The sequence below is a fragment of the Sycon ciliatum genome, chromosome 12, assembly GCF_964019385.1.
Source record: "Sycon ciliatum chromosome 12, ocSycCili1.1, whole genome shotgun sequence".
NCBI lineage: Eukaryota > Metazoa > Porifera > Calcarea > Leucosolenida > Sycettidae > Sycon > Sycon ciliatum.
The window spans coordinates 1,984,776-2,004,877 of NC_088654.1; the positions used below are offsets into that span (position 1 = coordinate 1,984,776).

A 20,102-nucleotide genomic window follows, 5' to 3' on the forward strand; every position below is an offset into this window, starting at 1 on the left:
AAAATCCCACGCTGAATGGCCACCGACCCCAAGTTGTTGGTGCCTTTCAAAAGGTAAAGCTTCAACTGAGCCATGCTAACAGTCATAAGTCTGCGTACAGATTCGTGTATGCCAAACAGCTCCAAACCGCGATCAATTTATTAATTTTTTGAAAGGATAGGGAGAACTTCAAATTCAAAGGATCAGTCGGGGAAGTGAACTGCGTGAAAAGAGAAAAAATCGCCAGACCCAACAGGACTCGAACCTTAGACTATCTAAAGACTCAGTTCGAAAGATGAGTGACTATATTGATGACGTGGACCAAGTGTGAGACTTAAATCTACTCTCACTACAATCTTAACAGAAACCCACAGAAATATCTTACCGCATTTGCCTTGCACTGTTACCGTGCTATTACTGTGGCAAGTTGCCTGAGGGTTAGATGGACCACTAGATTCAAAGCCGGAGTTACAAACTGCGTGCAGGATATTTCGTTTGGTATTGAAGGGAGTTACCTCAAAAGTTGCCTTTTGTAAAATTGGCCGGTCACATGGAAGTGGATCTAGCAACACAGGTCAGAGGCAAAACATGGAAAATATTTGATGGGTTGGTTGGTTCCACCTTTACACCCACATTGAAACGGGATGTTAACCCATTTATAAAGATGGCAGAGGGGTAGCCAAGAAGCGGCTCTGGAAGCATGATATACATAGAGGACTTTCCAATGAGTCATACCGTGCAGCCTATGAGGATTCGGGCCAAAGATCATCGAGTTGACGCCCGATCAGCTGACTTGAAACGGAGCCTGGGTGGCAAAAATGGAGACTGGAAGGAAACCATGTTTTTCGAACGTACACACACACACACACACAAACACACACATACATACACACTTACACACACACATCGTGTCCTGCACCGTTCCTACAAGGTTTTCCAGTATTGTGTGTTACTTTCCACGCGGAACCTCACGAAATTCCTGACTTCTTGAGTGGTCACTTGAGTGAAAAGACATGCACATGGATTTGTTCCAACTTCTAAGGCATCAGGTCTGAAGGCCAAAAAATAACCTGAGGAAAAGGATTTGGCAGGCAGATTCTACTGGACCAGTATCAATATTAAATTTTTATTTTGTCATTTCGCACTTACATTAAATTTTGTTTTACAACCAGGCTACTGTGCTATCTGGAAGTTATTTTGTCCGCGTATTTATAACCCAAATTTGTGTGTCCAGAAAGATGGTTTTATTACCCTGAAATTGTTCAAATAATGTTTGTTGTGTGGTGTGGCAAAGTGTTTGCCACTTGTGCCTAAATGTGTTTTGTCACCTTTTAATTTTAATGATCATTCTCTGTATGTTTGTGACTGGGAAGCACTATACAGGTAGGCTCCCTCTAATTTGAATACGGTATAATTCGAACATTCCGTGTAATTCGAACTCTTTCGTCGTACCGATCTTCTGCTGGTCACTTCAAGTCAAATTTGAATGCATAATTCGAAGTGCGAAAAGTGCATCCGTTGGATGATTCGAACTCTGCCTTCGTACAGAAGAGCAGTTTACAGTACAGTGACTATGTCCTTGGAGCGCTTATTTCGAAGTGAGATGGAGTTGCTCTACTCTTATTTCGAAGTTCTTTTTTCTCCTTCTCTAGCCAAGAGTAACTATAAAAATGATCCCTGTTCCGCTCCAGAATCGACAATAGCGTTAAAGAAACCCACCTTCCTTCGAAATTTGATCCAAGCCTGTGCAAGGCAGAGTGCAAAGATTTGATTGAAGACGACCTCTTCCAGGTTTGTCGAGAAGTATATTTCGAGAAAACCCCAAAAAGATGGAGGACATGTCCTCAGCGCTAGAAAAGGTGTTCTACTATCTGCCGGTGGATAGTTCTGGCCAATTGAGAACGTAGCTGGCTGTTTTGCCAGCGGTTGTAAATTAGCTATTTTCAACACGATCATTTGTGGCGTCAGGGGATGATGGCCCTCGTCTTTTAGGATCCTGGCGTGGCTAAGCGGTACTGCTCTAGGAACTCTTCTAAAGGTGAGGCAATGTTGGCTTGATGGAGGTTTGTTCATCGCTTGTTCGTACTTGCTGTGGCGTGACTCGTTTGTAAACGCATAAATATTGTGATAATTCGGCCATTTTTGAGGGGTATGCAAGAAACTTTTTCTTCGGAAACTTTTTCAAGGTCTTTCCACAATCGATTTACACCCCAAAGGGAGCATACCTGCAAATTTGGAGCAAAATCGGAGAGATCCACTTGCCCACATACTTTTGTATTCTCAAACATGCTCTCTTAAATACTTAGCAAATCTTACCGCATCTACCATCAAGACCAGACACTGTGCCATTCTTCTCGCAAGTTGCCTGAGCTGAACCCAAACGGCGGTAGCCGAAATTACATGTTAAAGTGATGTTTGACTGTTCGGTATTGAAGACACCATTCGCGAAATTGGAATAGGCTCCGTCTTGTGTAATTGGTCGGATACATTGTATGGGTTCTGGACACACAAGGCAGAGAAGAATTTGCTTATTCAGTACAAACACTACTAGTAAAAACTACATTTGCTGGGATCAGTTAACCCCTTTAGCGCGAGCGTCGTACTAGTACGACGCACATTAGTTGCATGCCCCACGACCGTCGTACTAGTACGACGCTGTAGAGCGAAGCTGCCTATCGTGATCGTGGGGTCCGTATCGAGTCCCAGTGGCTCTGTCGTGGACCGCTGGCTGTTCGCGGGCTGCTGGGGGCTGCCTGGAACCGGCACGTGATTCGAGGCGGGAAAAATCGAACGAAAGGAGACGCACGGGGAATAGTTTCAGGCGAGAACATTTTGGTTGAAAATGCTGCGCCGCGCGAGAGGAAGAACTGTGGACGAAGCGCTCCACGAGCTGTTTCTGAGTTCAGACAGCGATGTGGAGCCGTCAGTGAGTAGCGACAGCGACGAGGAGGGTCTATGGACGCCAGCAAGGGCCAGAGTTCAGAACGAAACTGCGCCTGATGTGAGTGGCGGAGCAAGCGCCAGTGTCGATGAGTACGTCGCGGAGCACGCGGACATCGATGTTGCGAATGAAGCGCAGCCGGCGGACGTCCGTGACAACAGTAGCAGCAGTAGTACTAGTGGCACGGAGAGCGACGATGATGAACAGGCGTCCGAGAGGTCGCATGTCCACATCCAGGAGCAGCTTGCCGCAGGAGACGATGGGAGCGAAGGTAATTATCTTTTCAATAGTATTTATTTGTTCGTGTGAATTTGAGTACGCTGTGTTTGCACTTTGAGCTGAGTAAAACTATTATACGTGGGTTTGTACCTTTGTTGAAAGTAGTCTTACTGTAATATTCCTGGCCATCGTTCAAGATCTGTTTGGCGTTATGCATATCGTAACTAGAGAATTTTCAAACAAAATGTTGCCTAAATTCCAGAGTATTTGAGACGTACATCAGCCTTCCTACACTGTAGGGCATCATGTGGCCTGATATTTCCTACATTATTCGTGTTGTGATGTATTAGGGCAATGGAAGATGGAAGAAAACCAGCCCTTGCAAGACTCGTTCACTGCCCAGCCCGGTATCAAGGTGCCAGTGCCAGAAAATGCTGAGCCATATCATTATTTTTGCCTGTTTTTTACTTTACAATTTTGGCAATTGCTCTGCACTGAGACCAATCGATTTGCCCAGCAATATCTAAATGCACACCGTGACACACTCCCAGCTCGTAGCAGATTTAGGAAATGGGTAGACGTTAGCGTACAAGAAATGAAAGTGTTCTTTGCTCTATTTTTGCTGATGGGATTTATTTGGAAGCCAGAAATCGATCTCTATTGGAACAGGAACCCTCTGATTTTCACCCCTTTATTCCCCGCCTCGATGAAGCGCGACCGATGGATGTGTATTGCAAGTTTTCTGCACTTTGCAAACAATGAAGACGAGACGGCTAGAACCGACAAGCTTAGGAAAATTCGGCCGTTGATTACATTTTTCCAGGATAAATTTCAGACCGTGTACATTCCGTATAAACATATCTCTATAGATGAAGAATTAGTGCCATGGAAGGGTAGACTAGATTTTAGGCAGTTTATACCCTCGAAACGAGCAAGATTTGGTGTCAAGATATATGCTCTGTGTGAGTCTAGTGGTTATATGTCTAACTTTTTTGTTTATGTTGGCCGAGATGATCATGCCTATCAGCCTGGCTTAGTAGAGAAAGTCGGCAAATCTGGTGCCGTAGTTGTCCATTTATTAGATCCATTATTTTTAGACAAAGGCTACAACGTATACATAGATAACTTTTATTCTAGTATTGAGCTGGCTGAATACTTGGAGACCAGGAAGACCGGAGTGTGTGGAACAATTAGAAAGAATAGGCGTGGCCTTCCAAAGCGGTTGGTGAACCTCAAGCTGAAGAAACGCGGATCGTTTGCATATCGTACAATGGGCAGTAAATTATTTGTAAAACTATCGGACACCAAAGAAGTATATTTTCTCACCAATTTGTTCAAGCCTAATGTTATTGCAACGAATAAACGCGACCGAACCAGGAAACGGGTTCACAAACTCAACCTTGTTCACCAATACAATCAGTACATGGGCGGTGTGGATCGCAATGATGCTCTTCTGTCGTACTACAGTGCATTGAGAAAATCCATGAAGTGGTACAAAAAAATAGGTGCACATTTTATCGAAGAAGCATTATTGAATTCATATATATTATATAAAAAGTCCAAGAGTATGCCACACCATGAATATGTTATATCTGTATTATCTGCATTGCTTGCGGATGGCACGAGTCCCGCCGCTGCTGATGATGTTGCTGTTGCCAACCCTGCTCCTGCGGATGCTGCTGGCCCTGTACCTACCACACCAGTTGTCCCTGCTGCTGCTACCGCTGCTACTGCCACACCTGCTACTCCTGCCACTCCTGCCACTGCTCGTGGCCTAGTCGTGTCCTCCAGGCTTGGTGGGCGCAAGGGTCACTACCCCGCACCCGTACCTGCCTCTTGCGGCAAGCCTGAGGGCAAGTCGCAGCGCCGGTGTGTCGTATGCTCACACAATGGGGTTAGAAAAATGGTCACAATCTGCTGCCTGGACTGCGTGGACATGCCTGGCCTATGTGCCACTCCATGTTTCAGAATTTATCACACATGCGAGAAGTTTTAATTTTTCATTTATTTCTGTCAAAATCTTGAGATTTCGGGTTTTTTCAATTGCTCCCTTTCCGTGTACATATCCCTCTAAATCCTGTAAATATCATTGTTTTCATCTTTTCTGAACCTCATAGTCCTGTGTGATCAGGACAGAAGTCAATAAACTGAATTTTCAAAAATCTCAATTTTGCCCAATTTTGACTGCGTGGGGCAGTGTCAAATGCATGCGCGCTAAAGAGGTTAAAAGCGACCTATCGCCTTTCCCGAAAAAGAACGAGAAAGTTGTAGCCAATCCTTGCTGATATGAGTGTCTTGTGTACTCCCAATGCAGCTCGACATCAGGTTGTTCTCTTTTTTTTAAGCCGTACAGATTAACCAACTGTGCTTGGGCGCATAGGCAAGTGCTGAGATAGAAGTTCTTGCAAATGATTCACAACTTCGAAACAAAGTCGCGTTTTTGATGAAATTATTTGTTGAGCGGGTAGTGAGGATAGCTTGTCGTTGCAGTAGTGACTGTACTTCTCAAGTAGTTAACAAGGTCAAGCATCCAGAAGAGTTTCAGCCTTCTGATGATTGATTTTCAGCGTAGTATTTTGAATTGAGATCCTGATAATTCTTAACCACTAGCAATTCTTCCCCGAAAAGTCCGTACCATGTACCATAGATGGTTGAGCTTGGTTCGGTTTTGATCCTTGAGACAGTAGGCTGTGTCAGCCTTTCGTAAGACCATGGTGACAGGGTATGAGGCAGATGACGAACAGCAGTGAGGATAAGGAATCGCCCTAGAAAATCCCACTCTGAATGGCCACCGATCCCAAGTTGTTGGTGCAGTTCAAAAGGTTAAGCTTCAACTGAGCCATGCTAACAGTCATTAGTCTGCGTATGGATTCGTGTATGCCAAACAGCTCCAACCAGCGCTCAATCCAATCGTGAGGAACCATGTCATACACCTCCTTGCAGACGACCCACCCCATGGCCAAATTGGTTCTGCGACTCTAACGGTCCGCCGTAATGGCCAGGTCAATGACAAGTTGATTTATTAAATTTTTGAAAGGATAGGAAGAACGTCAAATTCAAAGGATCAGTCGGGGAAGTGAACTCCGTGGAAAGGGAAAAAAATCGCCAGACCCAACAGGACTCGAGCATTGGACTATCTAAAGACTAAGTTCGAAAGATGAGTGACTATTGATGACGTGGGCCAAGTTTGAGACTTAAATCTACTCTCACTACAATCTTAAGGTGGCTGGGGCGGTACAACTTTTTTGGGAAAATTTTGACTTCATTTTTGAGTTTATCCGCATGGCAGAGATGAAATTTGAAAATGTTTTTCAGTGAACCTCTGTAGAAGAGCCTTCTCTAGCTTCATTATAGCTTTATTTTTACTTTTGGACAAAATTTGAAAAGGGTTTTATGAAAGGTTCGTGTTATTTTTCACGGACATTTCAAAAAAATTTGCACCGTTCATACAAGGTTTTCCAGTATTGTGTGTTACTTCTCACCCGGAACCTCACGAAATTCCTGACTTCTTGAGTGGTCACTTGAGGGACAAGACACGCACATGGATTTGTTCCGACTCCATTGATGTTTTCAGAGGAAGGCATCAGGTCTGAAGGCCAAAAAATCACCTGAGGAAAAGGATTTGGCAGGCAGATTCTACTGGACCAGTATCAATATTTTATTTTGTCATTGCGCACTTACATTAAATTGTTTTTACAACCAGGCTACTATGCGATCTGGAAGTTATTTGTCCGCGTTTTTATAACCCCAATTTGTATGTCCAGAAAGATGGTTTTATTACCCTGAAATTGTTCAAATAATGTTTGTTGTGTGGTGTGGCAAAGTGTTTGCCACTTGTGCCAAAATGTGTTTTGTCACCTTCAATTGTAATCTCCATATTGATTATTCGAAGGACAGTACAAAAATTGATCCCTGTTCCGCTCCAGAATCGACAATAGCGTTAAAGAAACCCACCTTCCTTCGAAATTTGATCCAAGCCTGTGCAAGGCAGAGTGCAAAGATTTGATTGAAGACGACCTCTTCCAGGTTTGTCGTTTGGAGAAGTATATTTCAAGAAAACTTCAAAAAGATGGAGGACATGTCCTCAGCGCTAGAAGAGGTGTTCTACTATCTGCCGTCGTATAGTTCTGGCCAATTGAGAACGTAGCTGGCTGTTCTGCCAGCGCTTGTAAATTAGCTATTTTCAACACGATCATTTGTGGCGTCAGGGGATGATGGCCCTCGTCTTCTAGGATCCTGGCGTGGCTAAGTGGTACTGCTCTAGGAACTCTTCTAAAGGTGAGGCAATGTTGGCTTGATGGAGTTTTGTTCATTGCTTGTTCGTACTTGCTGTGGCGTGATTCGTTTGTAGACCCATAAATATAGTGATAATTCGGCTATTTTGAGGGGTGTGCAAGTTTCAAGGTTCCCTTCAGAAACTTTTTCAAGGTCTTTCCACAATCGATTTACACCCCAAAGGGAGCATACCTGCAAATTTGGAGCAAAATCGGAGAGATCCACTTGCCCACATACTTTTGTATTCTCAAACATGCTCTCTTAAATACTTAGCAAATCTTACCGCATCTACCATCAAGACCAGACACTGTGCCATTCTTCTCGCAAGTCGCCTGAGCTGAACCCAAACGGTGGTAGCCGGAATTACATGTTAAAGTGATGTTTGACTGTTCGGTATTGAAGACACCATTCGCGAAATTGGAATAGGCTCCGTTGTGTGTAATTGGTCGGATACATTGTATGGGTTCTGGACACACAAGGCAGAGAAGAATTTGCTTATTCAGTACAAACACTACTAGTAAAAACTACATTTTGCTGGGATCAGTTAAAAGCGACCTATCGCCTTTCCCGAAAAAGAACGAGAAAGTTGTAGCGAATACTCGCTGATATGAGTGTCTTGTGTACTCCCAATGCAGCTCGACATCAGGTTGTTCTCTTTTTTTTAGGCCGTACAGGTTAACCAATTGTGCTTGGGCGCATAGGCAAGTGCTGAGATGGAAGTTCTTGCAAATGATTCACAACTTCGAAACAAAGTCGCGTTTTTGATGAAATTATTTGTTGAGTGGGTAGTGAGGATAGCTTGTCGTTGCAGCAGTGACTGTACTTCTCAAGTAGTTAACAAGGTCAAGCATCTAGAAGAGTTTCAGCCTTCTGATGAGTGATTTTCAGCGTAGTATTTGAAATGAGATCCTGATAATTCCTAACCACTAGCAATTCTTCCTCGAAAAGTCTGTACCATGTACCATAGATGGTTGAGCTTGGTTCGGTTTTGATCCTTGAAACAGTAGGCTGTGTCAGCCTTCCTTAAGACCATGGTGGTAGGTATAAGGCAGGTGACAAACAGCAGTGAGGATAAGGAATCACCCTAGAAAATCCCATGCTGAATGGCCACCAATCCCAAGTTGTTGGTGCCGTTCAAAAGGTTAAGCTTCAACTGAGCCATGCTAACAGTCATTAGTCTGCGTACGGATTCGTGTATGGCAAACAGCTCCAACCAGCGCTCAATCCAATCGTGAGGAACTATGTCATACGCCTTCTTGTAGTCGACCCACCCCATGGCCATATTGGTTCTGCGACTCTAACGGTCCGCGGAAGTGGCCAGGTCAATGACGAGTTGATTTATTAATTTTTTAAACGATAGGGAGAACGTCAAATTCAAAGGATCAGTCGGGGAAGTGAACTGCGTGAAAAGAGAAAAAATCGCCAGACCCAACAGGACTCGAACCTTGGACTATCTTAAGACTAAGTTCGAAAGATGAGTGACTATATTGATGACGTGGACCAAGTGTGAGACTTAAATCTACTCTCACTACAATCTTAATTTAAGGGGGCAGTCTGGGTTCGCGGCCCGACCGCATGAAAACAGCCGTAACTTCCATTATAATGATGAATTTTGCTCAAATTTTGACCACATACCCAGTGTATTTCACTAAGTCCAATGAAGTATAAATCAAGCTCACACTTTGGAATCCGCAGGCACAATAGTCAAATCTGCGATTATGCCGTACCACCAATACCTTAGACGCAATATGCAAACGCAGAAAGAAGCTGGGTAGAAACTGAGTGCTCCACAGGATTTCCTTCACATATACCTAGGTGCTAAGTGGAGCGGAATATTGAAATAATATTCAGAACAAAGTACTCAAGCTGTCAAACAAAAATCACGCAATCTCGCAAAATTTAGGTTCTCGATCAGTAGCACTTTACTCAAAGCCACTAGACAAATTTAAAATCCATGACACTTAGCACCTAGATAAATGCTCACAGTTTCCAAAAATGTATGGTTTATGGGGTCTGTGACTTACAGGTTCTTTGCTACGCTGTCTAAGAGGTACGGGACTCAGTGGAAAATGGAGAAAAAAAGTGCTCTGTGCAAGTACAGATGGAGGTATGTCTGTCCAACTAGAACTTTTTCGAAGCCACCAGCTTCATATGTCACACCTTCTTCCTCTTGCTGCTCATCCTGGATGCCCTTCCTGATCCTCCTTCGCTTCTTTCGTGACCTCTTCCCTTCTTCGGACTTCTTTCTGGCAGCATGTGCCTGTCTCTCACGGTCTAGCAGCTTGATGAGACGTGTCGTATGGTGTTCAGTAGGGAAGCCCATCTCGTCCAGAACGCGTTTCACTGCCACACCTCCATCATTGAACCAGGCCACGGCCAGGTAGACGCACATCTGGACAGTGGGAGCGGATGCAAAGCCTGTCTTTGAACACAACTGCCACACGAGTCCATTGAATGCTTCGTTGCGAGTCTGCGTAGCACCCTTCTGGCAGCGCTCGAGCAAACTCCGGTCGGACAACCGAATGTAGACCGGCTTCAGTTCCTTCCATACTGCCTCTGGCAGGATATTGTGGTGGGCGTAGACATCACCACCTGCCTGTTGCTGCTGCCATCTACACCAGCTGTTAATTCCAGGCGGACAATACTGGTGCTGAGGTTAACTGTCGCTGGATGCACGATGCATGAGGGATGCCCATATGGCCCTGGCCATGGCTTGCAAGTCTCCGCTGTTGTTCCGCACAGCCATGCCATAGTAGGCTTGCAGCTTGTCGATCATGGCATCCGTGAGGCGACCACGTCCGCCTATAGTGCGCCCATCAGCAAGCTTCTTGCCCGCAAGGTTTTTCTTCAGCTCTCTTAGGCTGGTACCGATGCGTTTTTGAACGTGGCCGACACATTCCTCCTTGACTACAGGCACCTCGGGCCCATACGGACAAGCGTCACGCACAGCCTTAAAACTCTTGGTATCTCCATCACCAATGTAGGTGGTGTACCTCAGCTTGCGGCTCTCAAAGGACCTGGCCCACAGAATCTTGGCGGCTGCACTTTCCATGGCAGGAGCTGATACAGTGGTGTTGACTGAGCAATCGTGTTCGGCAATCTGTCGATAATAGTCATCTTTGGTTAGCGCTCCCTTCTCTTTTCTAGACGCCAAGTGCGTGCACTTGTGGCAAAACTTTGAAAGCACTTCGCAGTCCACCACTTTGCCGACATCATATGCAATTATAGTGAAGGCTCCGAAGAGCGATGCGAATCCTCGGCGCATACAGGTACCGTCATAGGAAGCAGCGATATCGCTACCCCCATCTGCTGCGGACACTGCTTTCTCAGCTGCCTCAGTCATGCTACGCTCAGCGACGCTCTTGGATGCGGAATGCAGGCCTTTAGCATGGCTGTAAAATGTCGACCGACTCATAGATGATGGCATATTCAGTGCACCCGCCAGCTTTACCATTGATTGACGTCCACGGCCAATCAGTCGCATTCCAAATACTGCTCGTCTGTTCACCTCCCAGACCCGATTGAACTTCTTGGACATAAATTCGCTTGCTATGTCACCGCAGTTAACACAGGAAAGCTCCAGGCATGATGCAAGGCCTCCCCGTTGCGATTCGCTGATCGTGACTGCGCCATTACAGCCACTGCAACAAACTGCAACTGACAAAAGCTGCTGAAGGCACTCGAGATCAATCAGGTGAAATCCATGCGCCCCTTCCTCGCACTCTTCATCCGAGTCACTGTCGGAGGAACTGCTGTCGACTTCACCGCCACTTCCATCACTATCGCTGCTTAAAGACGTGGCTTCAGCTGACACTGCAAGGTCGTCATCAGACAGTGGCAAGTCAGGAATTTGTTCTGCAGGCGAAATTTCACCAGAGGGAGCCTTCGGCGCCTGAGACACTCCATAGAACGTTCTTTTCCTTTTCTTAGATCGTCCGGGCTTTCCCTTGGCTCTAGACTTCCCCATAGTAGCCAACGAAGGGGTTAGCTCCAAGAAACAATTACTCCAAAAGTTTCAACAGCAGAGCGATCAGCTGAGATCATGAGAGTCTAAATTTGATTTTTTTGTGAATTTGCTCATGCGCAAAAGTTATCTTGGTTACCATGGTGACAAAAATCGTGCACGGCTGTCAGTCTGCAGCGCAGAGGAGTACCAGGAGTCGCTCCAGAAAATTTTAATGAAATCGCTCAAAGACTGACGGTAAAAATCGGAATAGTGTGCAATCGTAAATTTTGTAGAAATTTGCTGATATTTCAGTATTTCAAAAACAATTGTGCAGACTTTGCGCGGCTATATCTCCGGAAGGAAGAACCCGATTACACTCAAACTTTCAGGATAAACCCTTTGGACCATACACAAAACGTTGCCAGTGAAAAAATACAGAAAATCGAAACTTTGTTTTTTTTACCCTCTGAACCCAGACTGCCACTGGCTGGGGCGGGAAAACTTTTTTGGGAAAATTTTGACTTTCTTGAGTTTAACCGCAAGGTAGAGATGAAATTTGAAAATGTTTTCTGGTGAACCTCTGGAGAAGAGCCTTCTCTAGCTTCCTATAGTTTTATTTTTACTTTTGGACAAAATTTGAAAACGTTTTATGAAAGGGTCGTGTTATTTTTCACAGACCTTTCATAAAACTTTGCACCGTTCATACAAGGTTTTCCAGTATTGTGTGTTACTTCTCACCCGGAACCTCACGAAATTCCTGACTTCTTGAGTGGTCACTTGAGGGACAAGACACGCACATGGATTTGTTCCGACTCCATTGATGTTTTCAGAGGAAGGCATCAGGTCTGAAGGCCAAAAAATCACCTGAGGAAAAGGATTTGGCAGGCAGATTCTACTGGACCAGTATCAATATTTTATTTTGTCATTGCGCACTTACATTAAATTGTTTTTACAACCAGGCTACTATGCGATCTGGAAGTTATTTGTCCGAGTTTTTATAACCCGAATTTGTATGTCCAGGAAGATGGTTTTAATACCCTGAAATTGTTCAAATAATGTTTGTTGTGTGGTGTGGCAAAGTGTTTGCCACTTGTGCAAAATGTGTTTTGTCACCTTCAATTGTAATCTCCATATTGATCATGCGAAGGACAGTACAAGAATTGATCCCTGTTCCGCTCCAGAATCGACAATAGCGTTAAAGAAACCCAACTTCCTTCCAAATTTGATCCAAGCCTGTGCAAGGCAGAGTGCAAAGATTTGATTGGAGACGACCTCTTCCAGGTTTGTCGTTTGGAGAAGTATATTTCAAGAAAACCACAAAAAGATGGAGGACATGTCCTCAGCGCTAGAAGAGGTGTTCTACTATCTGCCGGTGTATAGTTCTGGCCAATTGAGAACGTAGCTGGCTGTTTTGCCAGCGCTTGTAAATTAGCAATTTTCAACACGATCAGTCGTGGCATCAGGGGATGATGGCCCTCGTCTTCTAGGATCCTGGCGTGGCTAAGCGGAACTGCTCTAGGAACTCTTCTAAAGGTGAGGCAATGTTGGCTTGATGGAGTTTTGTTCATCGCTTGTTCGTACTTGCTGTGGAGTGACTCGTTTGTAGACCCATAATTATTTTGATAATTCGGCCATTTTTGAGGGGTATGCAAGTTTCAAGGTTCCCTTCAGAAACTTTTTCAAGGACTTTCCACAATCGATTTACACCCCAAAGGGAGCATACCTGCAAATTTGGAGAAAAAACGGAAAGATCCACTTGCCCATATACTTTTGTATTCTCAAACATGCTCTCTTAAATACTTAGCAAATCTTACCGCATCTACCATCAAGACCAGACACTGTGCCATTCTTCTCACAAGTCGCCTGAGCTGAACCCAAACGGCGGTAGCCGGAATTACATGTTAAAGTGATGTTTGACTGTTCGGTATTGAAGACACCATTCGAGAAATTGGAATAGGCTCCGTCTTGTGTAATTGGTCGAATACATTGTATGGGTTCTGGCAACACAAGGCAGAGAAGGATTTGCTTATTCAGTACAAACACTACTAGTAAAAACTACATTTTGCTGGGATCAGTTAAAAGCGACCTATCGCCTTTCCCGAAAAAGAACGAGAAAGTTGTAGCGAATCCTTGCTGATATGAGCGTCTTGTGTACTCCCAATGCAGCTCGACATCAGGTTGTTCTCTTTTTTTTTAGGCCATACAGGTTAACCAATTGTGCTTGGGCGCATAGGCAAGTGCTGAGATGGAAGTTCTTGCAAATGATTCACAACTTCGAAACAAAGTCGCGTTTTTGATGAAATTATTTGTTGAGTGGGTAGTGAGGATAGCTTGTCGTTGCAGTAGTGACTGTACTTCTCAAGTAGTTAACAAGGTCAAGCATCTAGAAGAGTTTCAGCCTTCTGATGAGTGATTTCCAGCGTAGTATTTTTAAAGGAGGTCCTGATAATTCCTAACCACTAGCAATTCTTCCCCGAAAAGTCCGTACCATGTACCATAGATGGTTGATCTTGGTTCGGTTTTGATCGTTGAAACAGTAGGCTGTGTCAGCTTTCCTTAAGACCATGGTGATAGGTATGAGGCAGATGACGAACAACAGTGAGGATAAGGAATCACCCTAGAAAATCCCCCGCTGAATGGCCGCCGATCCCAAGTTGTTTGTGCCGTTCAAAAGGCTAAGCTGCTAAGCTTCCACTGAGCCATGCTAACAGTCATTAGTCTGCGTACGGATTCGTGTGTGCCAAACAGCTCCAACCAGCGCTCAATCCAACCGTGAGGAACCTTGTCATACGCCTTCTTGTAGTCGACCCACCCCATGGCCAAATTGGTTCTGCGACTCTAACGGTCGGCCGTAGTGGCCAGGTAAATGACGAGTTGATTTATTAATTTTTTGAAAGGATAGGGAGAACGTCAAATTCAAAGGATCAGTCGGGGAAGTGAACTGCGTGAAAAGAGAAAAAATCGCCAGACCCAACAGGACTCGAACCTTGGACTATCTAAAGACTAAGTTCGAAAGATCAGTGACTATATTGATGACGTGGACAAAGTGTGAGACTTAAATCTACTCTCACTACAATCTTAAGGTGGCTGGGGGGTAACATTTTTTTTGGGAAAATTTTGACTTCATTTTTGAAATTATCCGCATGGCAGAGATTAATGTTTTCTGGTGAACCTCTGGAGAAGAGCCTTCTCTAGCTTCCTATAGTAGGGATGTCAGCGAATGCACTGCGCAGGCCTCTGCGCATGCATTGCGTCATCGATTTTTTGAACGTGATCGCGGCCGACAGAGAAAACATGGCCGCGGCCTGTTTGCACCGCTGGGAGTCGTAAAATTACTGTTCTTCTGGCCCCGCGACCATTCAAATCATACGCGATACAGGAGGACCCACGAGCTCACCACGTTCTCCCCGGTCGATTTCTCTGAAAGTTTGCACATCGTGAAACACCAGTATGAGAGGTGTTCAGGCCAATTTTCAAGGGATTACCCTGGTTGGATCGTTCCAAAATCGGACATGCATTTCTCGCTCGAGGCCATTTCTTGCGCGAGGGAAGCGCCCTGCCCTGGTGAGTAACCAGCGTCGCGCTTGGTAGAGAGTTGCTGCAATCAGCTTCCTGATGTCTTCGCTGCCATTGTCAGAAGCGATGGGCCCTGAATTTGTTTGAGAGTCTCTGGATGCTACTTTTCCTCAGCCTAGTTTTCAGCCATTCCGTGCATCTTCTTCGCAGGATTTATTTTGCAAAAAAATGAAAGAGTTCATGAGTTTTTTTGTCGGCCGCGCGTAGATGGGCCAGGCTGACCTGCGCAGATGGGCTGCGCAGTTCGTTCGCTGATATCCCTACCTATAGTTTTATTTTTACTTTTGGACAAAATTTGAAAACGTTTTATGAAAGGGTCGTGTTATTTTTCACAGACCTTTCATAAAACTTTGCACCGTTCATACAAGGTTTTCCAGTATTGTGTGTTACTTCTCACCCGGAACCTCACGAAATTCCTGACTTCTTGAGTGGTCACTTGAGGGACAAGACACGCACATGGATTTGTTCCGACTCCATTGATGTTTTCAGAGGAAGGCATCAGGTCTGAAGGCCAAAAATCACCTGAGGAAAAGGAGTTGTCAGGCAGATTCTACTGGACCAGTATCAATATTTTATTTTGTCATTGCGCACTTACATTAAATTGTTTTTACAACCAGGCTACTATGCGATCTGGAAGTTATTTGTCCGAGTTTTTATAACCCGAATTTGTATGTCCAGGAAGATGGTTTTAATACCCTGAAATTGTTCAAATAATGTTTGTTGTGTGGTGTGGCAAAGTGTTTGCCACTTGTGCAAAATGTGTTTTGTCACCTTCAATTGTAATCTCCATATTGATCATGCGAAGGACAGTACAAGAATTGATCCCTGTTCCGCTCCAGAATCGACAATAGCGTTAAAGAAACCCAACTTCCTTCCAAATTTGATCCAAGCCTGTGCAAGGCAGAGTGCAAAGATTTGATTGGAGACGACCTCTTCCAGGTTTGTCGTTTGGAGAAGTATATTTCAAGAAAACCACAAAAAGATGGAGGACATGTCCTCAGCGCTAGAAGAGGTGTTCTACTATCTGCCGGTGTATAGTTCTGGCCAATTGAGAACGTAGCTGGCTGTTTTGCCAGCGCTTGTAAATTAGCAATTTTCAACACGATCAGTCGTGGCATCAGGGGATGATGGCCCTCGTCTTCTAGGATCCTGGCATGGCTAAGCGGAACTGCTCTAGGAACTCTTCTAAAAGTGAGGCAATGTTGGCTTGATGGAGTTTTGTTCATCGCTTGTTCGTACTTGCTGTGGAGTGACTCGTTTGTAGACCCATAATTATTTTGATAATTCGGCCATTTTTGAGGGGTATGCAAGTTTCAAGGTTCCCTTCAGAAACTTTTTCAAGGACTTTCCACAATCGATTTACACCCCAAAGGGAGCATACCTGCAAATTTGGAGAAAAAACGGAAAGATCCACTTGCCCATATACTTTTGTATTCTCAAACATGCTCTCTTAAATACTTAGCAAATCTTACCGCATCTACCATCAAGACCAGACACTGTGCCATTCTTCTCACAAGTCGCCTGAGCTGAACCCAAACGGCGGTAGCCGGAATTACATGTTAAAGTGATGTTTGACTGTTCGGTATTGAAGACACCATTCGAGAAATTGGAATAGGCTCCGTCTTGTGTAATTGGTCGAATACATTGTATGAGTTCTGGCAATACAAGGCAGAGAAGGATTTGCTTATTCAGTACAAACACTACTAGTAAAAACTACATTTTGCTGGGATCAGTTAAAAGCGACCTATCGCCTTTCCCGAAAAAGAACGAGAAAGTTGTAGCGAATCCTTGCTGATATGAGCGTCTTGTGTACTCCCAATGCAGCTCGACATCAGGTTGTTCTCTTTTTTTTTTAGGCCATACAGGTTAACCAATTGTGCTTGGGCGCATAGGCAAGTGGTGAGATGGAAGTTCTTGCAAATGATTCACAACTTCGAAACAAAGTCGCGTTTTTGATGAAATTATTTGTTGAGTGGGTAGTGAGGATAGCTTGTCGTTGCAGTAGTGACTGTACTTCTCAAGTAGTTAACAAGGTCAAGCATCTAGAAGAGTTTCAGCCTTCTGATGATTGATTTCCAGCGTAGTATTTTGAAATGAGGTCCTGATAATTCCTAACCACTAGCAATTCTTCTCCGAAAAGTCCGTACCATGTACCATAGATGGTTGATCTTGGTTCGGTTTTGATCGTTGAAACAGTAGGCTGTGTCAGCGTTCCTTAAGACCATGGTGATAGGTATGAGGCAGATGACGAACAGCAGTGAGGATAAGGAATCACCCTAGAAAATCCCCCGCTGAATGGCCGCCGATCCCAAGTTGTTTGTGCCGTTCAAAAGGCTAAGCTTCCACTGAGCCATGCTAACAGTCATTAGTCTGCGTACGGATTCGTGTGTGCCAAACAGCTCCAACCAGCGCTCAATCCAATCGTGAGGAACCTTGTCATACGCCTTCTTGTAGTCGACCCACCCCATGGCCAAATTGGTTCTGCGACTCTAACGGTCGGCCGTAGTGGCCAGGTAAATGACGAGTTGATTTATTAATTTTTTGAAAGGATAGGGAGAACGTCAAATTCAAAGGATCAGCCGGGGAAGTGAACTGCGTGAAAAGAGAAAAAATCGCCAGACCCAACAGGAATCGAACCTTGGACTATCTAAAGACTAAGTTCGAAAGATGAGTGACTATATTGATGACGTGGACAAAGTGTGAGACTTAAATCTACTCTCACTACAATCTTAAGGTGGCTGGGGGGTAACATTTTTTTTGGGAAAATTTTGACTTCATTTTTGAAATTATCCGCATGGCAGAGATTAATGTTTTCTGGTGAACCTCTGGAGAAGAGCCTTCTCTAGCTTCCTATAGTAGGGATGTCAGCGAATGCACTGCGCAGGCCTCTGCGCATGCATTGCGTCATCGATTTTTTGAACGTGATCGCGGCCGACAGAGAAAACATGGCCGCGGCCTGTTTGCACCGCTGGGAGTCGTAAAATTACTGTTCTTCTGGCCCCGCGACCATTCAAATCATACGCGATACAGGAGGACCCACGAGCTCACCACGTTCTCCCCGGTCGATTTCTCTGAAAGTTTGCACATCGTGAAACACCAGTATGAGAGGTGTCCAGGCCAATTTTCAAGGGATTACCCTGGTTGGATCGTTCCAAAATCGGACATGCATTTCTCGCTCGCGGCCATTTCTTGCGCGAGGGAAGCGCCCTGCCCTGGTGAGTAACCAGCGTCGCGCTTGGTAGAGAGTTGCTGCAATCAGCTCCCTGATGTCTTCGCTGCCATTGTCAGAAGCGATGGGCCCTGAATTTGTTTGAGAGTCTCTGGATGCTACTTTTCCTCAGCCTAGTTTTCAGCCATTCCGTGCATCTTCTTCGCAGGATTTATTTTGCAAAAAAATGAAAGAGTTCATGAGTTTTTTTGTCGGCCGCGCGTAGATGGGCCAGGCTGACCTGCGCAGATGGGCTGCGCAGTTCGTTCGCTGATATCCCTACCTATAGTTTTATTTTTACTTTTGGACAAAATTTGAAAACGTTTAATGAAAGGCTCGTGTTATTTTTTCACGAACCTTTCATAAAACTTTGCACCGTTCATACAAGGTTTTCCAGTATTGTGTGTTACTTCTCACCCGGAACCTCACGAAATTCCTGACTTCTTGAGTGGTCACTTGAGGGACAAGACACGCACATGGATTTGTTCCGACTCCATTGATGTTTTCAGAGGAAGGCATCAGGTCTGAAGGCCAAAAAATCACCTGAGGAAAAGGATTTGGCAGGCAGATTCTACTGGACCAGTATCAAATTTTTATTTTGTCATTGCGCACTTACATTAAATTTTTTTTTACAACCAGGCTACTGTGCGATCTGGAAGTTATTTGTCCGCGTATTTATAACCCGAATTTGCATGTCCAGAAAGATGGTTTATTACCCTGAAATTGTTCAAATAATGTTTGTTGTGTGGTGTGGCAAAGTGTTTGCCACTTGTGCCAAAATGTGTTTTGTCACCTTCAATTGTAATCTCCATATTGATTGTTCGAAGGACAGTACAAAAATTGATCCCTGTTCCGTTCTAGAATCGACAATAGCGTTAAAGAAACCCACCTTCCTTCGAAATTTGATCCAAGCCTGTTCCAGGCAGAGTGCAAAGATTTGATTGAAGACGACCTCTTCCAGGTTTGTCGTTTGGAGAAGTATATTTCAAGAAAACTCCAAAAAGATGGACATGTCCTCAGCGCTAGAAGAGTTGTTCTACTATTTGCCGGTGTATAGTTTTGGCCAATTGAGAACGTAGCTGGCTGTTTTGCCAGCGCTTGTAAATAAGCTATTTTCAACACGATCATTCGTGGCGTCAGGGGATGATGGCCCTCGTCTTCTAGGATCCTGCCGTGGCTAAGCGGTACTGCTCTAGTAACTCTTCTGAAGGTGAGGCAATGTTGGCCTGATGGAGTTTTGGTTCATCGCTTGTTCGTACTTGCTGTGGCGTGACTCGTTTGTAGACCCATAAATATTGTGATAATTCGGCCATTTTTGAGGGGTATGCAAGTTTCAAGGTTCCCTTCAGAAACTTTTTCAAGGACTTTCCACAATCGATTTACACCCCAAAGAGAGCATACCTGCAAATTTCGAGCAAAATCGGAGAGATCCACTTGCCCACATACTTTTGTATTCTCAAACATGCTCTCTTAAATACTTAGCAAATCTTACCGCATCTACCATCAAGACCAGACACTGTGCCATTCTTCTCGCAAGTCGCCTGAGCTGAACCCAAACGGCGGTAGCCGGAATTACATGTTAAAGTGATGTTTGACTGTTCGGTATTGAAGACACCATTCGCGAAATTGGAATAGGCTCCGTCTTGTGTAATTGGTCGGATACATTGTATGGGTTCTGGCAACACAAGGCAGAGAAGGATTTGCTTATTCAGTACAAACACTACTAGTAAAAACTACATTTTGCTGGGATCAGTTAAAAGCGACCTATCGCCTTTCCCGAAAAAGAACGAGAAAGTTGTAGCCAATCCTTGCTGATATGAGTGAATGTGTACTCCCAATGCAGCTCGACATCACTTTGTTCTCTTTTTTTTTAGGCCGTACAGGTTAACCAACTGCGCTTGGGCGCATAGGCAAGTGCTGAAATGGAAGTTCTTGCAAATGATTCACAACTTCGAAAC

At 44.6% G+C, this 20,102-nt stretch overlaps 1 long non-coding RNA gene across 1 annotated transcript; it reads left to right on the forward strand.

Moving 5' to 3' along the window:
* The first annotated feature begins 2,612 nt into the window (after positions 1-2,612).
* Positions 2,613-4,313, forward strand: LOC135828844 (uncharacterized). The gene is made up of 2 exons (XR_010555760.1): positions 2,613-3,191; positions 3,490-4,313. It is a non-coding gene; the product is annotated as an uncharacterized LOC135828844 (long non-coding RNA).
* The last annotated feature ends 15,789 nt before the right edge of the window (positions 4,314-20,102 follow it).